Source organism: Stylophora pistillata, chromosome 13, assembly GCF_964205215.1.
Source record: "Stylophora pistillata chromosome 13, jaStyPist1.2, whole genome shotgun sequence".
NCBI classification, from domain to species: Eukaryota; Metazoa; Cnidaria; class Anthozoa; order Scleractinia; family Pocilloporidae; genus Stylophora; species Stylophora pistillata.
The window spans coordinates 21,860,420-21,871,111 of NC_142531.1; positions in this window are offsets into that span (position 1 = coordinate 21,860,420).

The window sequence follows — 10,692 nt, forward strand, 5'->3', positions numbered from 1 at the left end:
AGTTCCAAGTGAGAGCCCTGACTAATTGCAACACCTGGCCCTCCAGGTTGGGGGTTGGGCGAAGGGCTAATATCCCTTCCCCGTAAAAAAAAATATTATTACTGAAACCGGAAATACTTTTCAAAGAATGCAAGGGAAGAAAGGGCAGAATGAAGAGACTGATCAGGTACCCCACGGCAGTGATGTGTTGTTTACGGACTACCAGCGCCGGATGACATTGGAGGGTGAAAGCTCTAAAGAAGAAGCCCCCCGATCGACAGAGTCACTTCTGAAACCCAAGAAAATTTGTTACCATAGGAAACTGGAATGGATTATTGCAAGAGACCGGGACCGATGGAAGAGAAGTATCAAGGCCTTATGCGCAACAGAGCACGAAGATGACTGATGATGATGATGATGATGATGATCCACCTTCGTGTTATACTTTGGAAAGAAGAGGAGTGTTATTGTGACAAGGAATATGAAAGAACGAAAAGAGGTTTGGTTGATCAAACTGAATTGACAGCCTCTATTGAAAACTAAAAGGATGTATCACTCGACTGAGTGACAATAATATAAATGTCAGTAAAATCGATATTATTTGCAAATTAGACAACTTTAACTTGGCCAAACTGAAACATCTTTGACATTTATCAAGATATTTTTCGTCTTATCTCGAGCGTGGGACAAAGAAAAAATTCTGAGTCTCTATGGCTCAGTGGTAGAGCATCGAAAAGCGTGGAGCCAAAAGTCTGATTTTCGATTCTTCGTGGGGATTCAAAATAAGGATTGAGAATCTTGACCTTTCAACCTTTAGAGTGCTGTGGGGAAACTCTTGGAGTGGCGCCGATGCGCCGCGGAAGCTCCACGAGTGAGGTCCTCTAAAACTTGCTAACTTACCTTTCGAGTACCTCCTACGGACTTTGCCGAAAAGGAAGGACTGCTAGTCTACTAAAATGTTGCTGTGGAAAATCAGAAGTACCTCTTCAACCTTTTTCTGGCGGTACATGTACCGAGTAAATATGATTGGAAACGACACAAGATATATCAGCCGATATACCATAATCTAATATCTATGCATTGTAACATCCGGTTTCTTCTTAAAAAATAAAGTCGAGAAGATTTGTCTAATATCTTGGGGGCGTTTTTTTTTAATAAAACAATTATTACACTAGCGCTTGTTGGATATGAGATGATTTTAGCCAATATACCATAATCTAATATCTGTACATTGTAACATCCGCTTTCTTCTTACAAAATAAAGTCCAGAAGATTTGTCTAATATCTTAGGGGCGTTTTTTTAATAAAACAATTATTCCACTCGCGCCTGTTGGATATGAGATGATAATGGCCAACGAGGCGCTACGCGCCTTGTTGGCTATCTATCATATCATATCCAAGGCGCGCTCGTGGAATAATTGTTGAGTATACATATACATATATCCAACTAGAGTGTACAATATTATTATGCAAAAGTAGGAATGCGTTTATGTCTGAGATAACTATCTACAATCAGAACCTTTTAAAAATCAAACATACCTTATTTTTTAATTTTTGCTATAACCAAAGAACATTACTTACAATACTTACATTACCTATGTTAAGGATACTTTCACAAAGTTCTCTACATACAGCCTAGATTGCATTACAATACTTTTATTATATGACTGTCTCACAAGGACTGGGAACTACCGAATTCACGAATTTGATTGGCTGAGATCAATATTGAAGGCAGTCTAGATTTTCCCATCTAGACCGGCATCTAGACCGGTCTAGAAAAAAAAAAGGTACAAAGAATACAAAAACTTGACATATAAGACACAGCCATAAAATAAACATCTTATTCTGACCGAGCTAGGTCGGTCTGTGTGGGAGAATTTTGACCTCGGTCGCTGGTACAGACCTCACTGCGTTCGGTCTGTACTGGCGACCTCGGTGAAGATTCTCCCATACAGACCTCCCGCTCGGTTAATAAGAAATAAATATTTCTTGGTACTTACACTACTTACAAAGTGATACTGCAGGAAACATACATTTTTGCAACCCAAAAACCTAGTGAATATAATTCTTGGGTTTTTTTTTATCAACGCTGCTCTGAATTACTAATATAGATCAATTAGATCAATTATCGATCAATTGATCTATATTAGTAATTCAGAGGACTGCTCACTGGACTACTCACGTGAGGCGTGAGTAGTCCAGTGGTCAGGGCGCTGGACTCTAGGTCAGATGGCCCGGGTTCAAGTCCTGGCTGGGGCTTGACGTTGTGTCCTTAAGCAAGACGCTTCACTCACATTGCTTCGTCCTCTCGGATAGGACGTAAAGCCGGAGGTCCCGTCTCCTGCACCTATCAATTAGTTAATCTCGGCAAGGGACGTTAAAGAACCCATATCACGAGATTACTGTGATGTGGTCTGGCCTGTTTACTGGGAAGGGGGGGAGGGGGCATCTGTAAAAAGTTCTCCTTTATTAATTGTAAACTGCCGCCGGCAGTCTGGAAAAGTCCCCCGCACAGTGTTGTAAAGCGCATTAGAGCATTTACATGGAAATGCGCTATAGAAATTGATCTATATTATATTAATTACTAGCGTCTCCCACTCATTTTTTTTTTTTTTTTGCCTGTTAGTAAATTCTAAGCTACCAGTATGTTTGATTTTCAGCAAAAGCTGTAAATCAAACATGCTGGTAGTTCAGAATTTACTAACAGTAAGAAAAAAAAAGTGGGAGTGCAGTGTTGATAAAAAGATACAAGTATTATATACACTACGTTTTTTGGGTTGCAGAAAATGAGAAAAACATCTCTTTAAAATAAAATGTCAGTTCACTCAGATGGCAACTTTCAATATTTTTCCTCGAAATTCACGGTAAAATTAAACATTTTCCTCTATTTGTGACATTTGCAGTTAATCTTTTATGCCAATTTTACTTTCGCAAATTTTGTTTTGTAGTTCAAAATTAGAATATTGTTTTCGGAACAAGAATTCATTTGTTACTATCTCTTAAGTAAGGGGTGATCCAATGTCTTAAATCTTAGTTTGTATAATTCCACGCTGCATTTTAAAAAGAACACCAGTGCTAGGGTGACAAGGAATACGGAGAAGAAAATTTTATTAGTTAATTACACTGCATTCGCAGCTTACGTACAAAACTAGAATGATTTGCCACTCTGCTGAGTAACAACAAAACAAATGTCAGAGTTTTAAGTAAAAAGCGATATTGCTTGCAAATTAAGCAACTTTTAATCTACTTAATTGACATATCCCGTGCATTGTTCAAACACTCAATGGCAAATTTGTGACAGCTAACTGAAAAGCATGTTTTAGTGAGCCATCTAATGTTTGCAGTTGTTAGCATAAAAGTTGCCTTCGGATATGATGAATATATGAAGTTCATTTATTTTGAACTGCAGTTATAGATACGTATAATGCACGATCCTCGCAGTAGAGAGCGCTATTTATGCAATAGCGAAAATCAGACCTGAAAAAAAATCAGGCCTGTACGGGATTCGAACCACTGACCTCTGCGATACTAGTGCAGCGCTCTACCAATTGAGCTAACAAACCAACTGGGAGCAAGCCGTTAAGTTGATTCGTAATAAACCCGTGACGATAAATCGGATATGATGAATATATGAAGTTCATATATTTTGAACTGGCCTGCTCCCAGTTGGCTTGTTAGCTCAATTGGTAGAGCGCTGCACTAGTATCGCAGAGGTCAGTGGTTCGAATCCCGTACAGGCCTGATTTTTTTTTCAGGTCTGATTTTCGCTATTGCATAAATAGCGCTCTCTACCGCGAGGATCGTGCATCATACGTAAAGTTGCCTTCATTTCGTGCAGAAGCCAAACTCCAAATAGTTCTAATAACGATTTTCATTCGGCAAATCGTTAAACAATTGTGTAGAATAGAAATGTACAACTATGCGACACTTAGCTTGATAAATGCACCCTCAGTGAGTCTATATTGACTAAGTTCAAACATCAATCTACTTCTATGACAACTCTGAAACAGCGCTTCCCAAAATGAAATTGACCTCATGCGTCAAGAAGGAGGCAAAGAGAGCCTGAAAATGATTCTAGAACTCACTAGTCCATTCTTTACCGTGGCAGCACTTGTTAGTGCTTGTTAGGACACTGAGAGCTCTTTTACAGCTATTTCCATTTTTCTTATCTCTTTGATCATTAGGTCTATATATATGTTATTCAGTAGCCGGGAGGTCCATATTGAAAAAAACTGTGCCCGAGGTCTCGGATACCACGCGCGCCCGAGGCCGTAAACAGAGAGTATTGTGAAAATGACGCCAACTACAGATGTTTCTTCGTGGAACCTTTGCTGAGAAAAAATTCGTTAAACGAAGTGGAATTCCCCAACAGATTGCAATGATCATTACTGTTCTCCTGGTGCCGATAAGACATGGACGTATTTCTCACGCTTTGTGACGTGGAAGTATTTGGGTTTAAGTGCGTTTTTCAGTAGTAAAGGTATAGTTTTAGACTTAGTCTCCCCCCTAACTTCTTCTTTAATAAGCGCAGGCCTTTGAATTGTTGTGTGAGAGAAGAAATCGTTCAGTTATTTCGCGCTTCGTCCGCCCTACCCATTTTCAGTACTACGATTTCGGTTAAATTCAAACACATTTGGCAAGGTTCACCAATCTTGCTTTAGTTTAAACCTATTTTTTAGACAGCACTGCTGCATTGTTCTTGTCTTACTGTTAGAAGTTAAATCTCTAACACTCGTTGTCGGTTTGGTTAATTCTTTTTTAATCAAGCAAGCACTGGATGAAACCGGCTTGGGAAAACAATCGGAGAGGCGCCAGATGATTACATGTGAACCATTTAAGGAAGCAAGCAGACCAGGACACAAACTGAACAAACTTTTGCCTGCCGATAATAACTGCCATTACAATTTAAGGAAGAAAGGAACATTTAGTATCGCCAAGTTTTCAACTAAAAGAACACAATTAAGTTTTATTAATAACAATGCAAGGAAGGCTAGCACCGTTTTATAATTAAAATTATCTCAATTATGAACATGTAATTATGTAATATATCTGATTATTTAACTTGCCGTCTTTTATACACTTACATATACATATTTATTAAAAACTAGATCATTGGATAATGCAATTCAAGACATTTTACTGGCTTAGCCATTATGGTATATCAGCCAATATACCATAATCTACAAATATGGCAAGCTTACGTGCAGCTTAAAATCAAAAGGGAGCTAAAAATTTAATAAAATTTAATAATTTAATTTAACGTTTTTAATAAAACAATTATTCCACTCGCGCTTGTTGGATATGAGATGATTATAGCCAACTCGGCGCTACGCGCCTCGTTGGCTATCTATCATCTCATATCCAACGCGCGCGAGTGGAATAATTGTTAAATATACAGGTATAGATTATTTTTTCACATTTTAAATACATGTTGTAATTTTTTTTGTGTAGTTTTTATATTTTTCTTTTCTTAGTATTGTAACAACAACATAATTCAGCCCTTTGGCTGCTAAGTTTTTGAATAAAGCCATCTATCTATCTATCTATCTATCTAATCCCTTTTCTTCTCAAGTTGTTACAACGGGGACTAGCCTCTATCTAACTAGAAAAACGAGGGTCACAGATTATGAAGGTGAGACTGCAGGTGACACTACTAAGCTGTCAATCCTCTAGTATCGTCATCGTTCTATCTCAACCAGCGAATCATCAAGTCAGATTACGTATGACAGTTCCTGCTCACTTGGTATACGCCTTCGAGCTATTTGCGCAGCTACAAAATCATTTTCTACCTTAAATTTCTTATACTTACAGTTAATATCGGCCAGAACAGAAACGAGATTGGTAATGTAAAAATCATAACTAACCTATTGACAGAATATTATTCACACCTGAAAGGATATCTTAAGAGAAAATTACCCTAGAAGATCGCTTCAATATCATGATCACAACAGTTGGAGAAGAAGGGGCGTTTACAAGTACCGCCCCCAAGGTGCTACGTACTGGTCATAACAACTATCTAATTGCGAAACATGAAGAGTATCACATGTTTACACCTCAGGTGACCTCTAGGAACGAGAGGTGTTGAACGTTACCTTTTTACCAGAGAAATTTACTCTATTTAGACTAACAAATTAACTTAATTAATAACATAGCTTTCCCAAGATACTATCACGAGTTCTAATTACCGTAGAAACTGAACAACTGTTTCCATGTCAACTTCGCGATCATAACGAGGAAAACGTGACCAAACCTTACCTTTAAGATAAGAATTCCAAAAGGAATAAGAAGTAATCAACCTTCCTTGTTATAATCCCTTGCATCGAATAGTTTAAAGTACCACAATATTGCCATTCCTTTCCCCGACACCAATGTAAGGAAACCCATACGATATTTCAGGCTAAAGATAGTTGTATTTTTATCGTTTAACATTACTACTCAGGATGAACCTGGAAGGGACGTTGTTTCAGTTTCAGCCAGCCGCAAAGGAAAGCTTTTGATTCTCTTTTGATATCGTCTTTGAAAAATGCGTACACGAAGGGGTTTAGCGTAGAATTGGCCAAAAGTAGCAAATATTGAGCCCATTCTTCATATTTAGACACATTACAGATGTTAAAAAAATGGCAGATTGCCCAATGAATGGCTATTCCGTAACATGCTATGAATATGAAAACAAGCGTTGTTACCAGCCTCACTGTGGATGTTTTTAATCCTGCATTTCTAACTTTCTTTAGCTTAGCAGTGTTTGCTGCTATATTAAATTGAACTTGTTTCAGAAGAACTTTCATCTCGTGCGAGAGTTTGCGAGCAATTAAAAGGATATGAAAATGTGCCGTGAAAAGAAATATTGTTGGTAACACTTTGAAGAGCATAATGTGAGTGGAACCAAATATAGCTCTTTCAGCGGCGGATAGTTCGCTTCTGGTAAGATAGATGATGAGGTCATAAATCATGAAAAGAAATGGAACTGTCCAACAGGTCGCAATGATAATGACTACGTTTCTCGTCTTCAAGAAACGGATATATTCTAGGGAATGAACTATAACAATATAGCGTTCAGCAACCATGGCGGTCAGGCAAAAAGCAGAAGCTGCCATGAAGAAGAGAGTGGTTTTTTTGTGAACGCCGTGGTTGCATGTATCCACAAGCAAATTGCAGATCGCGCCGGCCGGAAAATATTCACAGGTAACACCCAGATCGGCCAACGCCAAGGAAAGGATGAACCAGTTGGCAGTTGTCTGTAATCTTCTCCTTTTCGCGATGATGAAGACAACCCAGCTGTTTCCCACCAAACCAAAGAAAGTGAAAAAAAACACTACGATCCAGAACCAGACAATAATCATCTCTACTAGTTAAGTGTAACTGTATCCGATTGTGAGCATTTGTTGTTAATTAGGAGCTTCGACTGAAGGACATCAGTCTATGCCAAGTTCAGTGGACGAATTTTTACAACGCAGCTCGGAGGCGGTCGCTTTAAATTATACTCTGGCTGCTGGCTGCGTCAAGAATTTTAATGAACTAAATATTTATGTGCGTGACAGCAATTGATGACAATAATGAAACAAATAAAGTCCTTCCTAAGAACCACAATTGCAATAAAAGAAGTTCATAGCCGTAGGGGAGATCATTAATATCATTTACATCGATAAGGTACACCAATATGATGAAACAGGTGCCAATGATCTTGCGCTAGAAAATATGTCCGTTAACGAACATTGTGTTTGTTATTCAGATAACTCAGTGTTTTATGTTAAAACAGTACGCGAGGAATTTCTGATGCGAACGCACTAGTGATTCTCTTTTCTCTGGTTTCAGAGTTTTACCGTGTCATCTATCTTTTTCGGAATTTTCCATTGAGTTAGGAATATTTCCGCGTTCGCTGGTCCAACAAATACTTAGGACTGTGTCTTTCGTTTTCTTCACTTTATTGCAGTCATACTTTCGCTCATCTCAACCGTTCTAATAATTCTTTTTTTTAATGTTACAAAGTTCCCTAGTTTTATTTCTATCACACGTAAACGACTTAGATAGGTACATCCGACCGTAAACGTAAACTGTCAAACATTCATCATTGTTTCTTCGTGATCCAAGACTTGTGCATGATACTTATTTCCTTAGCGTTGACTGTTTTACCTTGTTTCGACATTAAAACGACCGAATATGATCCGATTACAATCTTTAATTACCATTAGTGATTCGTGACAGGAAAAAAAAGACCACAGTTGCTATTCCATACAGATGTGCTTGGAACACGCAATACACGTTTCTGCACGCAAGCGCACTAAAATTATTAGAAAACGTGCTTAAACCTTATCTAAGAAAAACTGTTGGAAATGACACTTCAGCTTGTCACGACACTATCTGCCAAAAGGACAATTTCTGAGAGCTGTCAACAACCCTATTCAAAACGAAGTCCCACCACAGGCAACCCAAGCGTACTGTGTGTGACTTTGGATGTAGCGGCACTAACATATCGAGATCGAATTTCAAGCGTACGTGTGGGCCGTTAAAAAAAGGAAAAGCTATATAAAGAAAAATAAGAAAAAATTTAAAAGGATAATAAAAGCGAGGAATAAAACATGAGAAGTCTCCTTCCCTTTTTTCCGTAACCGCTTTGTTGCCAAAGATTGTTTTAACGCTGTTTTGGCGACTTTCTTAGTAACGCTTGCGGTGTCACCAGTCAATTGTATAATAGAAAGAATTATGAAAAAAAATTAAGAAAAAATTAAAAAGGAAAATATAGCGAGGAACATACCGTATGACAGGGGCGTAGCCAGGATTTTTCAAAGCTGGGGTCACAGAGGCTACTCACCATTTACACCGTTGCTCTCCCGTGTGTATCAGCGGACTCAGTCGCATTATCGCGGCATGAAGGCCTTTATTAACTAATACAAGAGCCGTTGAAGAAAATACTTTACAATAAATTCAAATTTTAAAAAAGTGGGCTTTTCAACAATGGCTTTTACAGCCAAGATATTGTCATGGCGTTTTCGCCACCTGAATATTGTAGGTTGTTTGCTCTAAAGAAGGCCTACCAAGGGGGGTCATACAAGGGCTATGCCCTTGTATGAACTCTCCTTTCCTTTTTATCCGTAGCTTCTTTGCCGTTTACGGTCCTTTTGACACTGTTTTAGCGACTTTCTTTGTAACGCCAGTGGTGCTGCCGGCCAACTGTGTATAAAAAAACTCAAGACTGGAAACTTCAACCGGTCCCTAACACCAACCGTCGCCACTCGAAGGCCGATAAATTCCATAAAAGTCGATCGATCTCCCTAAAATTTCCACCCGCGAGAGCGCTTAGCTATTGCCTACCCGTTCCAGCGGCAAACGTTTCCAAATTACGCTGCATCGATCTGAGAGCCGCTCCGTTTTACCACCCATTCCAGCTAAATCGGCTCTCAGATCGATGCAGCGCAATTTGGAAACTTTTGCTGCTGGAACGGGTGGGTAATAGCTACGCGCTCTCGCGGATGGAATTTGAGGGAGATCGGTCGATTTTGTGGAATTTATCGGCCTTCGAGTGACGAAGGTTGGTGTTCGACACATGTTGAAGTTTCCAGCCTTGAGTTTTTTTATACACAGTCGACCGGTAGCACCACACGCGTTACAAAGAAAGTCGCCAAAACACCGTTAAAACGACCGTAAACGACAAAGAAGCTACGGAAAAAAAGGAAAGGAGAGTTCATACGGTATATTCCTCCCTTTTATTTTCCTTTTTAATTTTTTCTTATTTTTCTTTTTACAATTTTTCCTTTTTTTAACGGCCCACACGTACGCTTGAAATTCGATCTTAATATGTTAGTTATTGTCGTTAATGAACTTTACACCCAAAGTCACACACAGTACGCTTGGGCCAACTGTAGTCCTACCAATCGTGTCCTCTTTCTCAGAAAAGTAACTTACGCTCAAAATTATGCTCGATTTTAAAAGTTACCGTAGTTTCTCGGTTATTAAGCGCACCCGGTTAAAAGACGCACCCCAAACTTAGCAACCTAGGCCTAGTTTATACGTCGCGCTACAGTCGAATTTAATTCAGACGAATTTAATTCCATTAAATTCGTCGTTCCGTCGACGTAATTCTTGGCGTTATTTTATGCGTCGGATCGAAATCAATACGATCCAAATGCAGTGCCTCTGGTCAGAGGTCTCATTTTGAAACAAACATGGTGTGGTTGAAATACGTTGGGAAAATGTATGCATTTCATTTGACGCGACGCTAGTGCGACGTTAAAACTGAAGACGCATTATCGATATTTTATCCGTCTTACCAAGAAGGATAAAACGTCAGGGACGAATTTAATTTACCAGACGAATTTAATTCGTTGCATAATTAGACGTCGCGCTATCGTCGAATTTAATTGCTTGCGGGACCTTGAATTAAATTCGTCTGAATTAAATTCGACTGTAGCGCGACGTATAAACTAGGCCTTAGTCAGGCCAAGTTCCCAAACTGAAAATTCCGTGAACATATTCGGTTATAAGACCCACCAAAAGATTGAGAGTTAACGAAAGGATGTGATGGAACTGAGAAAGTTTCACGATTGCTCTGGCGGTAAAGGCAAATGGCGAAAAACTCACACCCAAAGTCATATTCAGAGGTGTTTGATAGCTGAATAGGGAGCTTCAGCAACGAGAACGGCAAAAAACAATAGGCTTAATGAGCAAAAACAATCCCTCTGCACGTGCGTTTAACATTTTGGTACATTTCTTTGCCGT